This window comes from Dendrobates tinctorius, unplaced genomic scaffold (assembly GCF_039654945.1).
Source record: "Dendrobates tinctorius isolate UK_male_01 unplaced genomic scaffold, ASM3965494v1 ptg000008l, whole genome shotgun sequence".
Classification (NCBI taxonomy): Eukaryota; Metazoa; Chordata; class Amphibia; order Anura; family Dendrobatidae; genus Dendrobates; species Dendrobates tinctorius.
In genome coordinates, this window is record NW_027361676.1 from 79,447,919 (window position 1) to 79,474,232 (window position 26,314).

The window sequence follows — 26,314 nt, forward strand, 5'->3', positions numbered from 1 at the left end:
TGGTTACATATCTTCGACATTTTGTCTCGGCCAGGCAGGATGACTGGGCATCCTTGCTGCCATGGGCGGAGTTCACTTTGAACAACGCTGTGGCCGACTCCACCAGATAGATACCATTTCTCCTAAATTTTGGCCAGCATCCATACATTCCTGTGCCCACGCCCATGTCATCCACCGACTCGAGGGTGGCAGACTGGGCAGTGGGGGTACGTGACATTTGGGACTGCACTTAGGATGCCATTCGGGCCTCCAATAAGAGAATTAGGTCTTCCGCTGATGCACACCGGCGCCCCACTTCCACCTTTGCTCCTCGCGACTTGGTGTGGTTTTCCGCTCATAACATCAGGCTGCGGGTTGAGTACACTAAGTTTGCGCTTCGCTTTATAGGTCCCTTCAAGGTCCTTGAGCAAGTTAAACCTGTGGTCTACCATCTGGCCCTTCCTCCACACCTGGGTATCACGGACACCTTCCATGTGTCTCTCCTTAAGCCCATTCACTTGTCCCGGCTTTTCCGAGTCATCTACCGGGATATCAGGCTTGTCCTCGGACGAGAACGAGGTGAACGCCATTGTGGGGTGTAAGGTGGTACATGGCAAAAAGGTATTACCTGGTGGACTGTAAGGGTCATGGCCAAGAGTATAGGACCTGGTAGGCTGTGGAGAATATTCGTGCTCCCCTGCTCATTGCGGCCTTTGAGCATAGGAGGGAGGGGGGTAATGTTAGGCGTCGGATTCCTGCCTCTGCACAGGAGGAATCCCAAGCCTTGCCTTCTGCGGTCTCCCTTTCAGTCCCAGCCGCAGTGGAGCCTGCTCAGCAAAGGCGTCGATCCTGGTGTGCTGCTCAAGCTAGTGCTGTTGGGTTCGTTGCTGCTGCCTTACTGGTTCAGCTATAGCACCCTGCACTAGTCAGTGGCGAGCAGCTCCAGAGTCAAAGTCCCTTTTGCTGCCCACTGAGCATTCCCGTGGGAGGACTTCACATTGGAGGTCAGATGTCACATGCTCAGGTCCTCAAGCAGCTCGGATTGAACCATCAGGAAGGTCCCAGAAGAATGCTGCTATAAAAGGGTCGAATGGCTGCTCGGGCATGCGCTAGTATAGACTCAATGCTTATGGTGTGTATGATGATGGATGCATGTATCTTGTGACTGACTCATTTGAAACCCCTACTCTTGGTTGTGTCTGTTGTTAGGGTGTCGTGGTTAGAGTCAGCGCCTCTCAGTGGCTAGTCTATATGCCACAGTGCATCCCAGTCCTCTGCACTTGCTAGCGTCTGATTGTGCCTCTCTGCTCAGGGCACTGTCGTACCGCACCAAGTAGCAGTAACCACCAGTGCGACGCCGTGCACAACTCTAGTGCTTTCCTCCCCACTCTGGGTGATTAACGGCATCCGCCAAAGCGAACAGTGTGCACTTTGCGTGATTATATATTTAGTTCCTTTTTCCTGGCACTGCAGCTGTGGCGCAGAGCGCTGATGGTCTAGAGGAACTCTAGCCCTGTGCTTTTGGGACAGAGTTCTGTGACCTTTTAATTAGCGCTCACCCAGCCGAGCTCTATGAGTTCAACAGGCTCCGGCGTTTGTTTTTGCGGCTCTGTGAGTTAACAGAGTTCACTCCTGAGCACACCGGGTCAGTGGTTAATCCGCCAGTGTGTGTTTTGTATCCCGCCATTACTATGCAGTAGTTTACCACCTCTACACGGTGGACCCCAGGCTGCGAACGCACCTAGCCTCTACTTTATATTATTAGATGCGTTCCGCAAGCCCTAACACTCTGCACACCATCTTGTATACAACTAAGAAATTGGAGTACCAGATCCACCACGAGAAAATAAAATCAAAATAGTTTTCTTGATCTCATAAATAAGAGACTCCAAGACACATGTATCAGACAAAATCATATCATTAAAAGAGTTAATTTGAACAATGACTCAGGTACAGCAATTACACATGCAGACTAACAGCACAACCTAGCAGGGAAATGTGACAGGATACACACATCCTAATAAAGTGACAGTGCTTCAAGTATATCCAAAAAAGAGTATATAATGAAATAATGATCACCCGTGCAGCCGTATCAATAAAACAGGTATACTCAGTAATATTGCATAATAGCAATCATATTTGTACAACGGCCCATACCAGGGATCCCACTACTTCAAAAGTTCTTACCCAGTAGTTCCATGGCTATTACATGTGGTATTCCATGGCTATTGCATGTGGTGGTTTGGATACTATGGCCTAAGGCCACCCCTTTAAATATATATGCTGTTCCAAAGATTTTGTCTGCACCCCAACTTGACTGGAAAATAACAGACATGTAGACATTTCTGCAAATTAATTAAAAAAGAAAAACTGAAATTTACCCAACAGCTGTTGCCTTTTAGGGGTCTGTGGATGACCCTCCTTATAATTTCTGACTGCCTTTGAACTTATAGCACAGCCTTTATGACTGTATAAGTAAATCAACTACACTTTTGTTCAAATTTTTTTCAAGGAATCAATGACTCAGCCATAGAGTATAACATCGCTATTGTTGCATTATGGTGGTATGTAAAACTTACAAAAGGTGTTCAAAAATATTTCAGGGTTAAATTACTCATCCATAGAGTATTGTGTGCTTTCTGAAGCATTCTGGTGATATATAACAGTAGAAAAAAAGTTTGAAAATTTTGCTTGATTGCTCAAATTTCTTACCTATATACTATTTCGTTTTCTTGGGTACATTTTTGAAATATTTAACACTCAAAAAAATGATGTTTAAAAATGTTGCTGCGTTACATTTTTTTATCCATACAGTATTAAGTGTTCTTGGGTACATTTAGTTGGTATACAACCCTCCAAAAACATTATCATTATATTAATCATCCATATACTATTCCATGGTCTGGAGAACATTTTGCTGTGATCCAAGCCTAAGAAAAAATTGTTCACATTTTTAGAGTTATTGCTAGATATTGCTCACCTTTAGGGTATTACGAGGTCTGGGTTGCATTTTGTTGGTATAAAACCAATCAAAAACTTGTTCAAAATGTATCGGTATAATATTGCTCTCCCATAGGGTATTACATCTACATGGTTACATTTAGCTGATATATAAGCTTCAAAAGAAAAGGTTAAAAATTTAATCGGTGTTATATTATATTGCTAACCTATAGAGTACTACTTCTTGGGTAAATTTTGTTGCTGTAAGGCTGGTTTCACATTTGCGTTTTTTAGCGCTGGAAAAAAACGCATATGTGCGCATGCGTTTTTTCCCCTATATTTAACATGGGTGCGCATACCTGCGCGCTTGTAAGCGCATGTATGCGATTTTCATGCCCTGCGTTTTTTTGGGGTGTGCGTTTGTATTTTCCAGACGCAGCATGTTGCATTTTTTGGCCCTGCAAAAAAGCGCATGAGCACATATGCGCACGTTTTGCGCTAAAAATGGCCATTATAGCCTATGGATGCGCATATGTGCGCACTGGCATGCTCATGTATGCGTTTTTTTGCATATGCGTTTTTTTTTTTAACCATGGAATTTAGGGGTTTGGGTTAGAGTTAGGGTTAGCTAAGGGGGTTTAGGGTTAGGGTTAGGGTCAGGGTCAGGGTTAGGGTTGGGGTTTGGGTCAGGGTTAGGGTTAAGTATGGTTTGGTTAAGGGTTAGGGTCAGGGTTAGGGTCAGGATTAGGGTTAAGTATGGTTTGGTTAAGGGTTAGGGTCAGGGTTAGGGTTAAGGTTAGGGTCAGGGTTAGGGTTAGGGTTAGGGTTAGGGTTAGGGTCAGGGTTAGCGTTAAGTATGGTTTTGTTAAGGGTTAGGGTCAGGGTTAGGGTCAGGATTAGGGTTAAGTATGGTTTGGTTAAGGGTTAGGGTCAGGGTTAGGGTTAGGGTTAGGGTTAGGGTCAGGGTTAGGGTTAGGGTTAGGGTTAGGGTCAGGGTTAGGGTTAAGTATGGTTTTGTTAAGGGTTAGGGTCAGGGTTAGGGTCAGGATTAGGGTTAAGTATGGTTTGGTTAAGGGTTAGGGTCAGGGTTAGGGTTAGGGTTAGGGTTAGGGTTAGGGTCAGGGTTAGGGTTAGGGTTAGGGTTAGGGTCAGGGTTAGGGTTAAGTATGGTTTTGTTAAGGGTTAGGGTTAGGGTTAGGGTTAGGGTCAGGGTTAGGGTTAGGGTTAGGGTTAGGGTTAGGGTCAGGGTTAGGGTTAGGGTTAGGGTCAGGGTTAGGGTTAGGGTTAGGGTTAGTTAGGGTTTAGGGTTTGGGTTAGGGTTAAGTATGATTTGGTTAAGGGTTAGGGTCAGGGTTAGGGTTAGGGTTAGGGTCAGGGTTAGGGTTAGGGTTAGGGTCAGGGTTAGGGTTAGTAAAGTCATGGTTTGGGTTAGTGTGAGGGGCCACCTAATGTTGGAAAAAAACGCAAACGCGGTAAAAACGCACTAAAAACGCATACAAACGCATAAAAACGCTGCGTTTTTTTCATGCATGCTCATAAAAATGCTTGAAAAAAACGCAGCAGTTGTATGCTTTTGTATGCGTTTTTTCAATGCGTTTTTTTGCGGGAAAAACGCGCTGCAAAAAAAAGCAAGTGTGAAACTAGCCTAAAAGCCTCAAAAAACTTGTGCAAAATTTATCGGCATTATATTGCTCACCCATAGGGTATTACATCTTCTTGTGTACATTTCTTTGGTATATAAAAGTCCAAAAACATTGTTTGAAATTTACCAGTTGTTAGGGTTAGCGGATTGCACTAAATAAAATAAAATAACAAAGTACGATCGCTACCCGGGGTCCACTGTGTAGAGATGTAAAACTGCTGTATGGCGGGAAAACACAGCCAGCATATACACAGCATGTCTATAGTGCAAAACAGAATCCACAACACACAGCTCTGTTAACTTCACAAAGTGAAGAAGCTAAGGGTTGAGCTCGCTTTGTAATCGACCCATGCGAATCACACACGTGGCCAAACAGACACAGAGTCAAAAGCAAAATGCTGCACTGATGCTAAACTAAAAGAAAAGTACTGTAGATTCACAGGGGAGCAAAAAGGGTCTGTGGTTGGATTTGTTCTGTAACTCAGCTGTGCTAAGAGCACACACAACCGGATACAGATGCTGGAAGCCAAGCAGCAAGCAAAAACCCTATCTGTCTCAAAGAAGATAGAGAGCACCAACTCACACACACATGGAGTCAGAGTGGTAGAGTATCCACTCACACACACACCAAACATGAATGACACTAGCTCGCCTGCGGGTGTCGCCAAGAGCCTTTTAAAGCCAAAGCTCCACCCCAAACACTCACACTGACATCGCCAGTGGGTCAGTCCAGAGCTGCCACATCACCAGAGCAAATTACATCCGAGCACCATTGAGAAGGTGCCGCCTCATAGACATGCTTAGTAAGGTGATTTCTGGACTTAGACTGCAGAGCGTCCCATCGCCGCTGCCTATCGCTGGTTACCATAGACTTGGCTGGAGAGCCAGCAGCAACCAGACAGTATAGGATTGACAAGGCTACGGGTAGGCAGATTAAAAATTGGCTCAGTGATCGTACTCAAAGAGTGATGATAAATGGTTGCACATCCAATTGGAAGAGTGCTTCAAGTGAAGTAACACAAGGCTCTGGTGAATTAAAAATTGGCTCAGTGATCATACTCAAAGAGTAATGATAAATGGTTGCACATCAAATTATAAGAGTGTCTCAAGTGGGGTACCTCATGACTCTGTCCTGGCCCAAGTGTTGTTCAACATTTTTATGAATGATCTAGATAAGAGAACTGAAGTTAAACTAATCAAATATGAAGATGAAGCAATGCTATAAGGAATAGCTAACACTGGATAAGATAGAGAAAAAATTCAGAAGGATCTAGATAAACTTGAACAATGGGCAGTGAATAATGGAATGGCATTTAGCAAGGAGAAATGCAAGACTCTACATCTGAGCAAGAAGAACAAAAATTACATCTATGGAATGGGAGTAATAGAACTAAGCAACCGCACTTGTGATAAAGACTTGAGTATATTAATAGCTCATAGACTGCACATGAGTCAACAATAAGATGCATCAGCAAAAAACACATACTCAGTTCTGGGATGTATAATCTGGAATACTGTGTCCAGTTCTGGACACCATATTTAAAAAAGACATTCAAAAACTGGAGTAAGCTCAGAGAAGAGCTATCAGGATGGTGAGCGGGCTGTAAAGTATGTCTTATGAGGAATGGTTAAAGAATCTGGCAATGTTCCTTTTGCAAAAAACAATGCTAAGAGGAGTCTTAATAGCTGTCTACAAATATATGAAGGCAAGTCACAGTGTAGAAGGATCATACTTATTTTCATTTGCACATAGAAACATGAGAAACAATGAAATTAAACTGAAAGGGAGTCGGTACAGATTGGATATTAGAAAAAAACTTTTTGACAGTGAGGATGATCAATAAGTGGAACAGGTTGCTACAATAGTTGGTGAGTTCTACTTCAACGGAAGTCTTCAAACAGAGGCTGGACAGACATATGTCTGAGATGGTTTAGTGAATTCTGCATTGAGCAGGGGGTTGAAACATGATGACACTGGAGGTCCCTTGCAAGTCTAATATTCTGTGATTCTATGCTCTGTCCAATGAAAAAATCAGACATGTGCACCACCCCATCGACTAATATTGGTCCAAGTTTGATCTGATGCTCTGTTGGCTAACACTCAAATGCGGTCTTCTGCAAAAGCTCTTCTCCTTATGGCTGATACTGAGAAACATAATGAGCAAAATATGGTGATCCACATTGTCAAATGCTGCAGGGAGATCCAGAAGGATGAGTGAAGAGTAACTATTCATAATTTTATGAGTGTTAATGACAGATTTTTACTATATGAGTGCGATATTATATTTATCTGTATTTCAATATTTATGTCACTAAATTGTATCTATTATCTTTGACTCTAAATTAAAATACAAAGAAGTACAAAATCATTCTAATCTGAATTAAACATAATAAAGAGAACATGTTTAATTTCCATAAAACGTAAAGATATTTAAAGAGTCATTAATCTTGCTTCAGAAATCAGTCTTCAATCTTTGAGAATAGCTTTAGTAATTTAATGTTGGATAGGTTGTCAACATGACTTATATCTCTATTAGCATTATATACTGAATAGTATAGACATTTTAAGTAGAAACCATTAATTTCTCTTAATACCATCCGTAAAAATAAAAAGTAAATGGCACCTTTCTATGACTTATGACTTTTATAGCAACATTTTTTTATTTTCTGTGACTCAATTTAAATCTTTCCTTCATTAAATCTGGTGGTTTAAAATAGTACTTAAATTGCACTATATTACATCAAAGACTCTGTTAAAAAACTGTACTTTTCATATAAATATGAATTTAACATTAAAATATGGCACAAATTGAATGACAGATACCATACAGTCTTAAAAGGTTATTTTAAAGTTGTCTTTTGAGCAGCGCACAACTTGCAATCTCCATACTTTCTGGTTTCTAGCAGATAAAGCATTCCGCCTTGAGTGACACTTCTGGTGAGTAGTAGAGCTATAGTATTAGTAAAGTTAAGCAAAGTTCTGCTGTAACACATTCAGTTCTCGGTGGTGTGTTTTGGTTCTACACTGTATTTGCATGTCTGTGGCTGAAAAAGCACAAGACAGTGAAAGACATTTTACTGAGTGCTGCGAAATTGTGATTCTGCAGAACTGATAAAAGCAGCTTGCCAAGAGATGAGAGGAAGGGGGAAAGAGATGAGCAGTAACTGCTTTTGACAGTAGAATCAATGGGCTGAAGAGAGTGGACTGATATGCTAGGAGTTAACTCTTATCTTGGAATGTAACTACTTCACATACTTAACCAAGGTCTAAGCAGACGTTAAAGGTCAATGGCTATGAAAACAAATAGTACAATGGGGAAAATAAAAACTCTCACAGCAGGAGATCCCTAACACAGAGAAAAAGCAAGTTATTTGTAGATTTGCTTATTTTCATGCTGTCTAGCTAAAGAAATTAAATAACTTGAGAATGATTCCTTTAAGACTGTGATTTTGTGACATAAAAAAAATCCATATTTATCCTCTAAAAGTGGGAAAACCTGTCTCAGAATTGTAGTACATACTCTCAGTATCACAGTGTCTTTTGACACTTTTAATGATAATCATGTAAGTTTGCAAATACTTGGTCAATATTACATAATAAATTTTATTTCTTGCAAACTTACTTTAAGTTATTGTGTGTGCTCTTCTGCAACGTATTCCAAATTATTATTCAAACGCTATCTTTCTCTGATTTTCCTAAATGGTTGATGCAGATGAGTCAGTATAGTGTTCAAGTCATCAACTGTATGAATCAAATTGTATTGAATAGAGTTGAGCGAAACAGGTCGAAAAAATTCAAAAGTCGCTGACTTTTGGCAAAGTCGGGTTTCAAGAAACGAAACCCGACCCTAGGATGAGGTCAGCCATGAGGTCGGCGACTTACGCGCCAAAGTCGTGTTTCAAAAGTTTGTTTTGCGCTCTTTTTCAGCCAATCAGGATCCACGGACACTGTGGGCAACGTGATGACATAGGCACGGGTCACCACCATCTTTCAGAAGGGCATGCAAGTGATTGGCTTGCTTTGGTGGGCGTCACAGGGGGTATAAAAGGGCGTGCACGCCGACCCCCATCTTACTTCTGCCGATCTTAGTATAGGGAGAGGTTGCTGCTGATTCTGTAGGGAGAGCGTTGGGCAGGGAAGAAGACAAAAAAACTGCTACTGCTGCTAGCGATTTGGCCTGCACAACACACCAGTCACTGTGTGTGCAGTGCAAGGGGAGGCTATATAGTGGTGTATCAGTGGTGTTGGTTGTTGGGCTGCCTTTTAAGGCTTCCTGACAGGCTGGCATTGCTGTTTACCCACTGCTCCGCAAACTGCTTTTTTAAAAGCAATCCCAATTTTTTTTTGTCCTGCTGAGAAGAAAAAAAAACTGCTTCTGCTGCTAGCAATTTGGCCTGCACAACACACCAGTCACTGTGTGTGCAGTGCAAGGGGAGGCTATATAGTGGTGTATCAGTGGTGTTGGTTGTTGGGCTGCCTTTTAAGGCTTCCTGACAGGCTGGCATTGCTGTTTACCCACTGCTCCGCAAACTGCTTTTTTAAAAGCAATCCCAATTTTTTTTTGTCCTGCTGAGAAGAAAAAAAAACTGCTTCTGCTGCTAGCAATTTGGCCTGCACAACACACCAGTCACTGTGTGTGCAGTGCAAGGGGAGGCTATATAGTGGTGTATCAGTGGTGTTGGTTGTTGGGCTGCCTTTTAAGGCTTCATGACAGGCAGGCATTGCTGTTTACCCACTGCTCCGCAAACTGCTTTTTTAAAAGCAATCCAATCTCCCTTATCCTCTAGTCACTTTTGTCACAGCTGTGCCATCGAGCCTGTCACATAGCGCTCAGATATTCATTGGGCCTCACACAATCCAAAAGTGTCCACTGTCCACAAGTGTGTGCAGAAATTCAAAATCTCCCTCATCCTCTAGTCACTTTTGTCACAGCTGTGCCATCGAGCCTGTCACATAGCGCTCAGATATCAGTGGGCCTCACACAATCCAAAAGTGTCCACTGTCCACAAGTGTGTGCAGAAATTCAAAATCTCCCTTATCCTCTAGTCACTTTTGTCACAGCAGTGCCATCGAGCCTGTCACATAGCGCTCAGATATCAGTGGGCCTCACACAATCCAAAAGTGTCCACTGTCCACAAGTGTGTGCAGAAATTCAAAATCTCCCTTATCCTCTAGTCACTTTTGATACAGCAGTGCCATCGAGCCTGTCACATATCGCTCAGATATCAGTGGGCCTCACACAATCCAAAAGTGTCCAGTGTCCAAAAGTGTGTGCAGAGATTCAAAATCTCCCTTAATCTCTAGTCACTTTTGTCACAGCTGTGCCATCGAGCCTGTCACATAGCGCTCAGATATTCATTGGGCCTCACACAATCCAAAAGTGCCCAGTGTCCAAAAGTGTGTGCAGAGATTCAAAATCTCCCTTATCCTCTAGTCACTTTTGTCACAGCTGTGCCATCGAGCCTGTCACATAGCGCTCAGATATCAGTGGGCCTCACACAATCCAAAAGTGTCCACTGTCCACAAGTGTGTGCAGAAATTCAAAATCTCCCTTATCCTCTAGTCACTTTTGTCACAGCAGTGCCATCGAGCCTGTCACATAGCGTTCAGATATCAGTGGGCCTCACACAATCCAAAAGTGTCCACTGTCCACAAGTGTGTGCAGAAATTCAAAATCTCCCTTATCCTCTAGTCAATTTTGTCACAGCTGTGCCATCGAGCCTGTCACATAGCGCTCAGATATCAGTGGGCCTCACACAATCCAAAAGTGTCCACTGTCCACAAGTGTGTGCAGAGATTCAAAATCTCCCTTATCCTCTAGTCACTTTTGTCACAGCTGTGCCATCGAGCCTGTCACATAGCGCTCAGATATCAGTGGGCCTCACACAATCCAAAAGTGTCCACTGTCCACAAGTGTGTGCAGAAATTCAAAATCTCCCTTATTCTCTAGTCACTTTTGTCACAGCAGTGCCATCGAGCCTGTCACATAGCGCTCAGATATCAGTGGGCCTCACACAATCCAAAAGTGTCCACTGTCCACAAGTGTGTGCAGAAATTCAAAATCTCCCTTATCCTCTAGTCACTTTTGTCACAGCTGTGCCATCGAGCCTGTCACATAGCGCTCAGATATTCATTGGGCCTCACACAATCCAAAAGTGTCCAGTGTCCAAAAGTGTGTGCAGAGATTCAAAATCTCCCTTATCCTCTAGTCACTTTTGTCACAGCTGTGCCATCGAGCCTGTCACATAGCACTCAGATATCAGTGGGCCTCACACAATCCAAAAGTGTCCACTGTCCACAAGTGTGTGCAGAAATTCAAAATCTCCCTTATCCTCTAGTCACTTTTGTCACAGCAGTGCCATTGAGCCTGTCACATAGCGCTCAGATATCAGTGGGCCTCACACAATCCAAAAGTGTCCACTGTCCACAAGTGTGTGCAGAAATTCAAAATCTCCCTTATCCTCTAGTCACTTTTGTCACAGCTGTGCCATCGAGCCTGTCACATAGCGCTCAGATATTCATTGGGCCTCACACAATCCAAAAGTGTCCAGTGTCCAAAAGTGTGTGCAGAGATTCAAAATCTCCCTTATCCTCTAGTCACTTTTGTCACAGCTGTGCCATCGAGCCTGTCACATAGCGCTCAGATATCAGTGGGCCTCACACAAATCCAAAAGTGTCCACTGTCCACAAGTGTGTGCAGAAATTCAAAATCTCCCTTATCCTCTAGTCACTTTTGTCACAGCAGTGCCATCGAGCCTGTCACATAGCGCTCAGATATCAGTGGGCCTCACACAATCCAAAAGTGTCCACTGTCCACAAGTGTGTGCAGAAATTCAAAATCTCCCTTATCCTCTAGTCACTTTTGTCACAGCTGTGCCATCGAGCCTGTCACATAGCGCTCAGATATCAGTGGGCCTCACACAATCCAAAAGTGTCCAGTGTCCAAAAGTGTGTGCAGAAATTCAAAATCTCCCCTGTCCTATAGACACCTTGTACCTTGTTTTACATTACTATATAGTTTGTTGGATTTTGTCTACATTTCTACCAAAAATGAGGAAGGCTGGTGGAAGAGGCCGTGGAATTGGGCGGGGGTTGGCAGCTGGTAATGATGGTGTTGGTGGTGGATCTGATGGTAGTGGCAAGAGCAAAATAGGACCGAATGCAGGTGGTGCTGACCCTGCGTCATCGTCTGGCTACATAAGGCCTCGAACGCTTACTTTTCTAGGAGTTGGCAAACCGCTTTTAAAGCCAGAGCATCAGGAAAAAGTTTTGTCTTACATTGCTGACTCAGCCTCCAGCTCTATCGCCTCCTCTACTTCAGTTGTAAAAAGTAAAAGCACTGAGTCGTCATTGGAGGCTCATGTTCATGAACCACACCTTTCCTTGTGTCCTTCACCCCAACCAAGATTGAAGGATGACGCAGGCCATACTACTGATTACTCCATGGAGCTGTTTTCACATACCATGCCTGGATTATCAAGTGAAATGGTGAATTACCCAGGCCAAGATGAATCTGACATGGAGTGCACTGATGCACAGCCGCTGATGGATGATTCTGCTGGTACATTCACTCAGAGCACTACATTGTCCTCGCAGTGTACAGAGCCAGATTTTGACCCTGATGAGACTCAGGTGCCCCTTCCCGCACACTATACCACCATACACGGTGACACAGAGGAAGGTGCACATGACATAGAAGAGGAGGTGATGGATGACCCAGTTGTTGACCCAGATTGGCATCCATTGGGGGAAGAGGGTGCTGCTTCCAATAGCTCAGATGAGGAGCATCCACAGCAGACATCGACATCGCAACAGCTGTTATCTGGCAGGCCCGGAGCACTCCAAAGACAGGTTCCAAACATCAAAAGAGTTGCTGGACAGCTTGTCCAGAGGGTCAAAAGATCACAGCGTGCTAGGCCGCAAAATGTCTGCCAAAGTAGGATGAGTGCAGTGTGGCACTTTTTTGAACAAAATCCTCATGATCAGGCCAAGGTTATCTGTAAGAAGTGCGCAAAGACCTTTAGCCGAGGGAAAAATCTGAAAAATTTGAATACCAGTTGCATGCTTAGACATTTAACCAGCATGCACTTGCAAGCGTGGACACAACACCAAACCTCAAGTGCCACATGTGCAACTGATCACAACGAAGGTAGTCAGCAACGCTACATTGTTTCCCCCACTGTAAGCCCACCGGTTAGCACAGCAGCAAATGTTGAGGTGTCGTTGCAAGGCCACAGCAGTCAGGGAATCCCACTGTTATATCAACGAAAGACTGATTCTAGGCCATCAGAAAGAACACCAACTCCATCACCATCATCAACCCTCTCTCAGTCCGCCCTGTCCACCGCTACTTCCACCATATGCAGCTCTCAAGTCCAGCTCACCCTCCCAGACACTATGAGTAGGTCAAGAAAGTACTCAGTCTCTCATCCACGTACACTGGGTTTGAACGCCCACATTGCCAAACTAATCTCGTTTGAGATGATGCCCTTTCGGTTGGTGGAAAGCACAGCTTTCCGCGAACTCATGGCCTATGCAGTACCACGCTATGACCTACCCAGTCGCCACTTCTTCCCTCGCAAAGCCATCCCAGCCCTCCACCATCATGTGAAAGACCGCATTGTCCATGCACTCAAGCAGTCAGTGAGCGGAAAGGTGCACCTCACAACTGATGCATGGTCCAGTCGGCATGGCCAGGGCCGTTACGTGTCCATCACTGCGCACTGGGTTAATGTGGTGGATGCAGGGTCCACAGGGGACAGCGGTGGTGGGACAGTGCTGCCTTGCCCACGGTATAGGAAACAGTTGGCTGTAGGCGTTCGACCCTCCTCCTCCAGAAGCGAAAGCTCGTCCACAGAGCGCAGTCGTACGAGCACTCCATCTGCAGCTGCCACTGTTGCACACGATGTGTCCCCCTATCGAGCAGCTAGTGGAAAGCGTCAGCAGGCTGTGTTGCAGATGATGTGTTTGGGCGACAGACACACCGCCGAGGTGCTGGCCGAGTACTTGAAGCAGCAAACTGAGTCATGGCTGGGCAGTGTACATCTTGAGGCAGGCAAGGTAGTTAGTGATAACGGCCGTAATTTTGTGGCAGCCATAGCCCTTTCAAAACTCAGCCACATACCTTGCTTGGCTCACACCTTGAACCTGGTGGTGCAGTGCTTCCTCAAAAATTATCCGGAGTTAACAGCCCTGCTCCAGAAGGTGCGAAGACTGTGCGCGCACATCCGCCGGTCGCCTGTACACTCCGTTCGTATGCAGAAGCTGCAGCGATTGCTCCACCTTCCCAACCACCGCCTCATTATCGACATTGCAACAAGGTGGAACTCTACCCTGCACATGGTGGAGCGGCTGTGCAAGCAGAGGCAGGCCATAATGCATTTGTGGGAGGATACACGGCCAGGCACTTTGAGAGCAGACATGGAGTTGACAGGTGTGCAGTGGTCGAAGCTGAAAGACCTTTGTAAAGTCCTTCAGTGTTTTGAGGAATGCACACGGCTGGTAAGCGCAGACGACGCCATCCTAAGCGTGAGCATCCCACTTATGCGTCTGCTCATGCAAACTTTGACGCACCTTAAGGAGCAGGCGTCTGCAGCCAATGTTGATGAGGAGGAAGAGGAGGAGGGAATCCTTGATGACATTCAGCCATTGTCTGCTCAGGGACCTCTCCTGGACGAGGTGGAGGAACAAGAGGAAGAGGAGGAGGATGATGGGGATGATTACGTAGGGAAGGAGGATGCATCTCGTGGGGCAAGTGAAAATGTTGGCGTGGCAAGGTCTGGTACAGGGTTTGTGCGTGACTGGAGGGATGTGGATTTGCCAGAAAGTGCTCCTCCACCCAGCACTCGCAGTGCATCATTGACACCGGGAACATTGGCCCACATGTCAGATTATGCCTTGCGGATCCTAAAAAGGGACCCCCGCATTGCCAAAATGATGAACGATGACGACTACTGGTTGGCCAGCATCCTGGATCCACGCTATAAAGGCAAATTACAAAACATCATGCCACAGGAGAACCTCGACCTAATATTGGCTAATAAACAAGCAACTCTGGTAAATCGGTTGCTTGAGGCATTCCCAGCACACAGCAGCGGTGATGGTTCTCACACGAGCCGTACGGGCCGGGGGCAGCTTGGCAGAGGTGTTTGTGGTGCACACAGCAGAAGTGGCGTTGGAGACAGGGGTTTCATGACAATGTTGTGGACAGATTTTTCAAATACCGCTCACACAACTGGTAATACTGCATCGATGGAAAGTGACAGGAGACAGCAGTTTTCAACTATGGTTACAAACTACTTTTCCTCCCATATCGATGTTCTCCCACACAGGTCATTCCTCTTTGACTATTGGGCCGCTAAACTGGACACCTGGCCTGAATTGGCCCAATATGCCTTACAGGAGCTCGCTTGCCCAGCTGCAAGTGTGCTATCGGAAAGAGTCTTCAGTGCAGCTGGATCAATCCTGACAGAAAAAAGGACCCGTCTGTCAACCCAAAATGTGGATGATCTAACCTTCATTAAAATGAACCACGCATGGGTTTCCAAGGATTTTGTCCCACCTTCCCCTGATGACACATAGGGTGACAGAAAAATGGCTTGCTTTGGTCCACCTCTTCCTGGTACTTCACCTATTTCGCCTTTTGCATCAGCTGAATGTCCAACATCAACATTTGCCACTTTCTAAAACTCCCTAACTGTGCTGCCTCCCCCCCCATGGCCGGGGTCACCACCTAGCGCACGACACCGTGCGAGTGCCGTTGCCCAGGACAGGTGGGTAGGCCGACTCTTGGGCGCGGGCACTGGCACAGGGTCCCTCATAGTGCAATCAAGTGTCTCTGACGGTGGTGGTGCACACCCGCCGTCAGACACACCGCTGTACTATGAGGGGCCCAGTGCCAGTACCGACGCCCACGAGTGGGCCCCCCTTGCTTGGGCAGGGCCCCAGCATTTGCAATCTTTACCTCTCCCTGCTCCTCCGCTGTGTAATCTGGGCCGTCAAATCCATACTGTGCCTGACACCGTCTGAGCCTGCCTCCTGAGACATATATTTTGAATGTGTACGCTATCCATACATGTTATCCAGGGATACGGTTCCCTTTCTAACCTTTGTGCAATCACGTGCAATCCATACTGGGCCTAACACCGTCTGAGCCTGCCTCCTCAGACATATATTTTGAATGTGTACGCTATCCATACATGTTATCCAGGGATACGGTACCCTTTCTAACCTTTGAGCAATCACGTGCAATCCATACTGGGCCTAACACCGTCTGAGCCTGCCTCCTGAGACATATATTTTGAATGTGTACGCTATCCATACATGTTATCCAGGGATACGGTACCCTTTCTAACCTTTGTGCAATCACGTGCAATCCATACTGGGCCTAACACCGTCTGAGCCTGCCTCATGCTATATAGACATATATTTTGAATGTGTACGCTATCCATACATGTTATCCAGGGATACGGTACCCTTTCTAACCTTTGTGCAATCACGTGCAATCCATACTGGGCCTAACACCATCTGAGCCTGCCTCCTGAGACATATATTTTGAATGTGTACTCTATGCATACATGTTATCCAGGGATACGGTACCCTTTCTAACCTTTGTGCAATCACGTGCAATCCATACTGGGCCTAACAACATCTGAGACTGCCTCATGCTGTATAGACATATATTTTGAATGTGTACGCTATCCATACATGTTATCCAGGGATACGGTACCCTTTATAACCTTTGTGCAATCACGTGCAATCCATACTGGGCATAACACCATCTGAGCCTGCCTCATGCTGTATAGACATATATTTTGAATGTGTACGCTATCCATACATGTTATCTAGGGATACGGTACCCTTTTTAACCTTTGTGCAATCACGTGCAATCCATACTGGGCCTAACGAGCCTGCCTCATGCTGTATAGACATATATTTTGAATGTGTATGCTATCCATACATGTTATCCAGGGATACGGTACCCTTTCTTACCTTTGTGCAATCACGTGCAATCCATACTGGGCCTAACACCGTCTGAGCCTGCCTCCTGAGACATATATTTTGAATGTGTATGCTATCCATACATGTTATCCGGGGATACCGTACCCTTTCTAACCTTTGTGCAATCACGTGCAATCCATACTGGGCCTAACACCGTCTGAGCTTGCCTCATGCTGTATAGACATATATTTTGAATGTGTACGCTATCCATACATGTTATCCAGGGATACGGTACCCTTTCTAACCTTTGTGCAGTCACGTGCAATCCATACTGGGCCTGACACCGTCTGAGTCTGCCTCCTGAGACATATATTTTGAATGTGTACGCTATCCATACATGTTATCCGGGGATACGGTACCCTTTCTAACCTTTGTGCAATCACGTGCAATCCATACTGGGCCTAACACCGTCTGAGCCTGCCTCCTGAGACATATATTTTGAATGTGTACGCTATCCATACATGTTATCCAGGGATACAGTACCCTTTCTAACCTTTGTGCAATCACGTGCAATCCATACTGGGCCTAACACCATCTGAGCCTGCCTCATGCTGTATAGACATATATTTTGAATGTGTACGCTATCCATACATGTTATCCAGGGAAAAGGTACCCTTTCTAACCTTTGTGCAATCACGTGCAATCCATACTGGGCCTAACACCGTCTGAGCCTGCCTCCTGAGACATATATTTTGAATGTGTACGCTATCCATACATGTTATCCAGGGATACGGTACCCTTTCTAACCTTTGTGCAATCACGTGCAATCCATACTGGGCCTAACACCGTCTGAGCCTGCCTCATGCTGTATAGACATATATTTTGAATGTGTACGCTATCCATACATGTTATCCAGGGATACGGTACCCTTTCTAACCTTTGTGCAATCACGTGCAATCCATACTGGGCCTAACACCGTCTGAGCCTGCCTCCTGAGACATATATTTTGAATGTGTACGCTATCCATACTTGTTATCCAGGGATACGGTACCCTTTCTAACCTTTGTGCAATCACGTGCAATCCATACTGGGCCTAACACCGTCTGAGCCTGCCTCATGCTGTATAGACATATATTTTGAATGTGTACGCTATCCATACATGTTATCCGGGGATACGGTACCCTTTCTAACCTTTGTGCAATCACGTGCAATCCATACTGGGCCTAACACCATCTGACCCTTCCTCCTGAGACATATATTTTGAATGTGTACGCTATCCATACATGTTATCCAGGGATACGGTACCCTTTCTAACCTTTGTGCAGTCACGTGCAATCCATACTGGGCCTGACACCGTCTGAGCCTGCCTCCTGAGACATATATTTTGAATGTGTATGCTATCCATACATGTTATCCGGGGATACGGTACCCTTTCTAACCTTTGTGCAATCACGTGCAATCCATACTGGGCCTAACACCGTCTGAGCCTGCCTCCTGAGACATATATTTTGAATGTGTACGCTATCCATACATGTTATCTGGGGATACGATACCCTTTCTCACCTTTGTGCAATCACGTGCAATCCATACTGGGCCTAACACCATCTGAGCCTGCCTCATGCTGTATAGACATATATTTTGAATGTGTACGCTATACATACATTTTATCCAGGGATACGGTACCCTTTCTAACCTTTGTGCAATCACATGCAATCCATACTGGGCCTAACACCGTCTGAGCCTGCCTCCTGAGACATATATTTTGAATGTGTACGCTATCCATACTTGTTATCCAGGGATACGGTACCCTTTCTAACCTTTGTGCAATCACGTGCAATCCATACTGGGCCTAACACCGTCTGAGCCTGCCTCATGCTGTATAGACATATATTTTGAATGTGTACGCTATCCATACATGTTATCCGGGGATACGATACCCTTTCTAACCTTTGTGCAATCACGTGCAATCCATACTGGGCCTAACACCGTCTGAGCCTGCCTCATGCTGTATAGACATATATTTTGAATGTGTACGCTATCCATACATGTTATCCAGGGATACGGTACCCTTTCTAACCTTTGTGCAGTCACGTGCAATCCATACTGGGCCTAACACCGTCTGAGCCTGCCTCCTGAGACATATATTTTGAATGTGTACGCTATCCATACATGTTATCTGGGGATACGATACCCTTTCTCACCTTTGTGCAATCACGTGCAATCCATACTGGGCCTAACACCATCTGAGCCTGCCTCATGCTGTATAGACATATATTTTGAATGTGTACGCTATCCATACATGTTATCCAGGGATACGGTACCCTTTCTTACCTTTGTGCAATCACGTGCAATCCATACTGGGCCTAACACCGTCTGAGCCTGCCTCCTGAGACATATATTTTGAATGTGTACGCTATCCATACATGTTATCCAGGGATACGGTACCCTTTTTAACCTTTCTGCAATCACGTGCAATCCATACTGGGCCTAACACCGTCTGAGCCTGCCTCCTGAGACATATATTTTGAATGTGTACGCTATCCATACTTGTTATCCAGGGATACGGTACCCTTTCTAACCTTTGTGTAATCACGTGCAATCCATACTGGGCCTAACACCGTCTGAGCCTGCCTCATGCTGTATAGACATATATTTTGAATGTGTACGCTATCCATACATATTATCCGGGGATACGGTACCCTTTCTAACCTTTGTGCAATCACGTGCAATCCATACTGGGCCTAACACCGTCTGAGCCTGCCTCATGCTGTATAGACATATATTTTGAATGTGTACGCTATCCATACATGTTATCCGGGGATACGGTACCCTTTCTAACCTTTGTGCAATCACGTGCAATCCATACTGGGCCTAACACCGTCTGAGCCTGCCTCCTGAGACATATATTTTGAATGTGTACGCTATCCATACATGTTATCCAGGGATACAGTACCCTTTCTAACCTTTGTGCAATCACGTGCAATCCATACTGGGCCTAACACCATCTGAGCCTGCCTCATGCTGTATAGACATATATTTTGAATGTGTACGCTATCCATACATGTTATCCAGGGAAAAGGTACCCTTTCTAACCTTTGTGCAATCACGTGCAATCCATACTGGGCCTAACACCGTCTGAGCCTGCCTCCTGAGACATATATTTTGAATGTGTACGCTATCCATACATGTTATCCAGGGATACGGTACCCTTTCTAACCTTTGTGCAATCACGTGCAATCCATACTGGGCCTAACACCGTCTGAGCCTGCCTCCTGAGACATATATTTTGAATGTGTACGCTATCCATACTTGTTATCCAGGGATACGGTACCCTTTCTAACCTTTGTGCAATCACGTGCAATCCATACTGGGCCTAACACCGTCTGAGCCTGCCTCATGCTGTATAGACATATATTTTGAATGTGTACGCTATCCATACATGTTATCCGGGGATACGGTACCCTTTCTAACCTTTGTGCAATCACGTGCAATCCATACTGGGCCTAACACCATCTGAGCCTGCCTCCTGAGACATATATTTTGAATGTGTACGCTATCCATACATGTTATCCAGGGATACGGTACCCTTTCTAACCTTTGTGCAGTCACGTGCAATCCATACTGGGCCTGACACCGTCTGAGCCTGCCTCCTGAGACATATATTTTGAATGTGTATGCTATCCATACATGTTATCCGGGGATACGGTACCCTTTCTAACCTTTGTGCAATCACGTGCAATCCATACTGGGCCTAACACCGTCTGAGCCTGCCTCCTGAGACATATATTTTGAATGTGTACGCTATCCATACATGTTATCTGGGGATACGATACCCTTTCTCACCTTTGTGCAATCACGTGCAATCCATACTGGGCCTAACACCATCTGAGCCTGCCTCATGCTGTATAGACATATATTTTGAATGTGTACGCTATACATACATTTTATCCAGGGATACGGTACCCTTTCTAACCTTTGTGCAATCACATGCAATCCATACTGGGCCTAACACCGTCTGAGCCTGCCTCCTGAGACATATATTTTGAATGTGTACGCTATCCATACTTGTTATCCAGGGATACGGTACCCTTTCTAACCTTTGTGCAATCACGTGCAATCCATACTGGGCCTAACACCGTCTGAGCCTGCCTCATGCTGTATAGACATATATTTTGAATGTGTACGCTATCCATACATGTTATCCGGGGATACGGTACCCTTTCTAGCCTTTGTGCAATCACGTGCAATCCATACTGGGCCTAACACCGTCTGAGCCTGCCTCATGCTGTATAGACATATATTTTGAATGTGTACTCTATCCATACATGTTATCCGGGGATACGGTACCCTTTCTAACCTTTGTGCAATCACGTGCAATCCATACTGGGCCTAACACCGCCTGAGCCTGCCTCCTGAGACATATATTTTGAATGTGTACGCTATCCATACATGTTATCCAGGGATACGGTACCCTTTCTAACCTTTGTGCAATCACGTGCAATCCATACTGGGCCTAACACCATCTGAGCCTGCCTCATGCTGTATAGACATATATTTTGAATGTGTACGCTATCCATACATGTTATCCAGGGATACGGTACCCTTTCTAACCTTTGTGCAATCACGTGCAATCCATACTGGGCCTAACACCGTCTGAGCCTGCCTCCTGAGACATATATTTTGAATGTGTACGCTATCCATACATGTTATCCAGGGATACGGTACCCTTTCTAACCTTTGTGCAATCACGTGCAATCCATACTGGGCCTAACACCGTCTGAGCCTGCCTCATGCTGTATAGACATATATTTTGAATGTGTACACTATCCATACATGTTATCCGGTGATACGGTACCCTTTCTAACCTTTGTGTAATCACATGCAATCCATACTGGGCCTAACACCGTCTGAGCCTGCCTCATGCTGTATAGACATATATTTTGAATGTGTATGCTATCCATACATGTTATCCGGGGATACGGTACCCTTTCTAACCTTTGTGCAATCACGTGCAATCCATACTGGGCCTAACACCGTCTGAGCCTGCCTCCTGAGACATATATTTTGAATGTGTACGCTATCCATACATGTTATCTGGGGATACGGTACCCTTTCTCACCTTTGTGCAATCACGTGCAATCCATACTGGGCCTAACACCATCTGAGCCTGCCTCATGCTGTATAGACATATATTTTGAATGTGTACGCTATCCATACATGTTATCCAGAGATACGGTACCCTTTCTAACCTTTGTGCAATCACGTGCAATCCATACTGGGCCTAACACCATCTGAGCCTGCCTCATGCTGTATAGACATATATTTTGAATGTGTACGCTATCCATACATGTTATCCAGGGATACGGTACCCTTTCTAACCTTTGTGCAATCACGTGCAATCCATACTGGGCCTAACACCGTCTGAGCCTGCCTCCTGAGACATATATTTTGAATGTGTACGCTATCCATACATGTTATCCAGGGATACGGTACCCTTTCTAACCTTTGTGCAATCATGTGCAATCCATACTGGGCCTAACACCGTCTGAGCCTGCCTCATGCTGTATAGACATATATTTTGAATGTGTACGCTATCCATACATGTTATCCGGGGATACGGTACCCTTTCTAACCTTTGTGCAATCACGTGTAATCCATACTGGGCCTAACACCGTCTGAGCCTGCCTCATGCTGTATAGACATATATTTTGAATGTGTACGCTATCCATACATGTTATCCGGGGATACGGTACCCTTTCTAACCTTTGTGCAATCACGTGCAATCCATACTGGGCCTAACACCGTCTGAGCCTGCCTCCTGAGACATATATTTTGAATGTGTACGCTATCCATACATGTTATCTGGGGATACGGTACCCTTTCTCACCTTTGTGCAATCACGTGTAATCCATACTGGGCGTGAGAACGGCTGGCGAGCTGTTAAGCAAGCTACAGCACCTGTCCAGACAAGTACAGGGATTCCCTAGCGAGGAGACTTATTTGATTGTTTTCAATGTTGGGACAGCAATTTTTGGGGAGCACTATACTCTGGAGAATGATAGATGGTGCCCACCATACACTGGAACATTCCAAAGGTGGACATCAGACACTGGAGCAGCATTTACAGGGCCCATTATACACTAAAGCATTAGAAATGGGGCCCATTATGTTTGGAGCATTATTTGGGCCCATAACACAGTGGAGCTTCATCCATGGGGACCAACATATACTGTAGCATTATGTGGAGCTCATCATATACTGTTTCAAACATTATATGGGACCAATGATTCTGTATGGAGAAATAGATGGGCCTCGTCATGAGATGTAAAAAGTGAGGTATTTTTCATTGTACTATAGCGCTATTTCTCTGCCGTATCGGAGCATGATGAGTTGTGGTATGTGTTAAAGGGGCGCTCTTTCGCCCAGGGCACATGAAAACCTGGAGCCAGCCCTCCCCCCCACAGTTTGTAGCCAAATAACCCCCATTTTTCAGTGCGTAACTTGTATTATGAAGTTAATTAAGGTTGACAAGCTTAAGAAAGAAGAATTGATGCTTTTGGCATTCAAATGGGCACTGTAGGTGTGTTTCCTGTCCTCCTCTCACTGCCGACTTTTATTCCCCATTGACTTACATTGGGTTTCGTGTTTCGGGACGACCCCGACTTTTCCCTATAATCGGACGATCTTGCTCGACCCGACTTTTGGAAAAGTCGGGTTTCAGAAACGAAACGCGACCCTAAAAAACCAAAAGTCGCTCAACTCTAGTATTGAACAAACCTCTGAATGATGACAATATTTTTTTCAAAACTAAAGAAACTCTAAATACACTGTTCCATATTAATATGCACAACAGAGTTTCTAAACATTTTATAGGTTGCAAAGAACTGAAAATGGTTGAATTTACTGTATTAAGAGTACAGACTTACAGAAATCGTAAACTTTTTCAATCAAAATCATCTTAACAGGCCAAGTTAAATGTTAGCATAAGACCCCTTCTTTATTATCACCTTCACAATTCTTGCATCCTTTGAAGTTATACATTTTTGGATTGTTTTTGCTTGAATTTCTTTGCTGGATGTCAGAATAGCTACTGTCTTGATGTGAATTGCTTCCTACCCTTAGAGATCTTTTATTTGATTATACGCTAAAGATTCTCAATAGGGTTGAGATCAGGGTAGGATTGTGGTTATGACATAAGTTTCTCTCCTTTTGTGGTCATAGAATAAAAGAAAAGTAAAGTGGAATATCACAATTCCTGGATGCAGGTGTTGGACAACCACTAGACATCACAGGGCAGTGTGACGCTAATGAGAGGTGACAGGTATGCTAATGAAGACCAGAGGCAGAGTTTTCTTCCAGCCACAGCATGGCCCAAAGCCTTGAATAATGCATTAACATGAACAATTAATAGATAATTTCTGCACAAGACCACAGATGTGGGGCATACATGCATGAAAATTTCAAGCATTCGAGAACCTGTAGGACCATAATAATATGTTTGGTATGTCCAAAAGAGAGACCGTTTCCATTTAATACCTCTCCATTCCATAAAACTATTCCACCATTGGGTCTTTCTTAGTGTTTTCTGTATTGCAAGTACTTAGAAATTAAAATGTGTTTCAGAAAATAACAGCTAGATCCCTAGTGATGAGTAGAGTGAATATGTTTCATGATGAAATATGTGTTAGGCACTGAGATTCGCTCTACTGAGCATCCTTGTGATGTGGTGACCTCTCATTGGTGGTTGGCCATCAGCTGCTCAGGTCCTGTGCCGGTTCCGGATTGGTCCACTAGCAAGGTCATGTCTGATTGGCAATGACTATAAAAGGATTTTTGCTGCACCCTTCTGATAGGCGTCGAGTTCCCGCCACTGCAAAGGGGGAATATCAAGTCATGTCCTGTGCAGTCTCCCAGGTTCAGCTATAGAATCCAGCATTAGTCAGTGGTGAGCAGACACTCCTGGGACTAAGTGCTGCTTTTCACCATCTGAGCACCACCGCTCATTGGTGGTCCGAGGTCACATGCTCAGGTCCTCAAGCAGCTCCGATTGGACCATCAGGAACGTCCCAGAAGGCAGCGGTTATAAAAGGATCACATGGCCGTGCACTAGTATAGATAATATGGAGTGAGTGTTGTATGCACGTATGAGGCCATGTGCAGACGTTGCATATTTTTGGTCTCATTTTTCTGCACAAAAAATGCAGCTGCTGGCAGAAAACGCATGGTGGAATGTCTGCGTTTTTGATGCGGTTTTATAGCGTTTTTTATGCGTTTTTTAAGCGTTTTTTGGGATGCGTTTTTCTTGCGTTTTTCAAACAATTTTCCATGCATTTTCTATGCTGATTTCATGCATATTTTGTGCAGTTTTGCTTGCATTTTTCTACCTGATTTGTCTCCCTTTTTTGAAAGCAAAAATAAAGAGAAGAAACTTCAAAATCGAAAAAAAAAAAAATGATGTCACTTCCTAGTCCAACCTCTTTCTCCATTTTAGATTCGGCACACTTTCGTAATCATGAGTGCTAACCTTGAAAATGATCGGAGTGAACAACGAAGCACACAGCATGGCGAAGAACATGGTGAAACTAATGTATGGCTACACAGGCCACAATGCCTCCAAGCTTTTGGAGTATTGCTTGATTATCTGAATCAGCAAAGACTCCAGGTAAGCAACACTATATGTAAAAATATTGTTTGTGAGTCCTCATCACACATAGTGAGATTGCTAGCGAGGTCGCTGAAACATCACAGCTTTTGTGACGCAACAGCGACGTCGCCAGCCATCTTGCTACATGTGATGGATATGGGCGACCGTCCCCCTGCTGGATATTGCTGATTGAGCTTCAATGTCCTGTCCATTTTTTGATCGGTTTTGTTCCGCTGGCCTCATGCATTGCTATGTTTGCTGACAATGAGCGACTGCGATGGTGGCGCAGAATTCAAGGACGCAGGCTGGGGTCGTCAGATTAGCTGCTGTGTGACAAGGTCCCAATGACCGCTGAGGTTACGGCTTGCCGTATAGTGGCTGTGTAAATTGAATAGATCTGCGTGTTGAGTGAACAGGTAGTGACGTACCAACCATCTTTAGGTCTCATCGTTTTCCTCAGCGCTGGAGCGTTGTAGACTCTCACGGGACCTTAACCCAAATTATTTTATCTTACTTGCAGGCCAGAAAGAGAACCAGAAGAATGTGGGTACACCCCATTGTGGCAGAACATACAGGAAAGGGTCACTTTCGTGTGCTATACCAAGATTTGAGAAGGTAAGTTACCCATATGTGACGAGAATTTGTTATGTAAAATTTTGGTAACTACAAATCAGTATGTGATGTAACTTATTATTTTTTTTAACAGATATCCCGAGACATTTGTGTCCTTTTGCCGGCTCACCATCCCGGCATTTGACCTGTTCCTGAGCATTATGGGAGATTACCTTATGATATTTTTCCACAACTAATAATAAAACAAATTGTAAATCTTAATTTATTATAAAACCAATAAAAGACTTTATGACCAACATAGTCTTTTTCTATTTTTTTTTAAATATAAAATCTTTCAACAACAAAGAAAAGGTTCAACAAACACAAGTGTTGTCCGAATATGGCCTCACAAAACGGTGACAGCAGGTCTGGTGTCAGCAACTCAGAACTAATGAAGGTAATGGAGGACTTTGTCATCCAGGACCTGCCTTATGCCCTAAACTAGTTGAGCAAGATTTAATCTTGGTAACTCATGTTTTCAGAGTTAACATCTCCATAATAAGAATAGTTAACGGGAGGTCGCTGATACTGTTGGTCATCACGCTGTTGTGGTGGT

At 44.6% G+C, this 26,314-nt stretch overlaps 1 long non-coding RNA gene across 1 annotated transcript; it reads left to right on the forward strand.

Moving 5' to 3' along the window:
- Window positions 1–24,658: 24,658 nt before the first annotated feature.
- On the forward strand, window positions 24,659–25,999 carry LOC141089652 (uncharacterized). The gene is made up of 3 exons (XR_012232362.1): window positions 24,659–25,164; window positions 25,667–25,761; window positions 25,853–25,999. It is a non-coding gene; the product is annotated as an uncharacterized lncRNA (long non-coding RNA).
- Window positions 26,000–26,314: the final 315 nt, after the last annotated feature.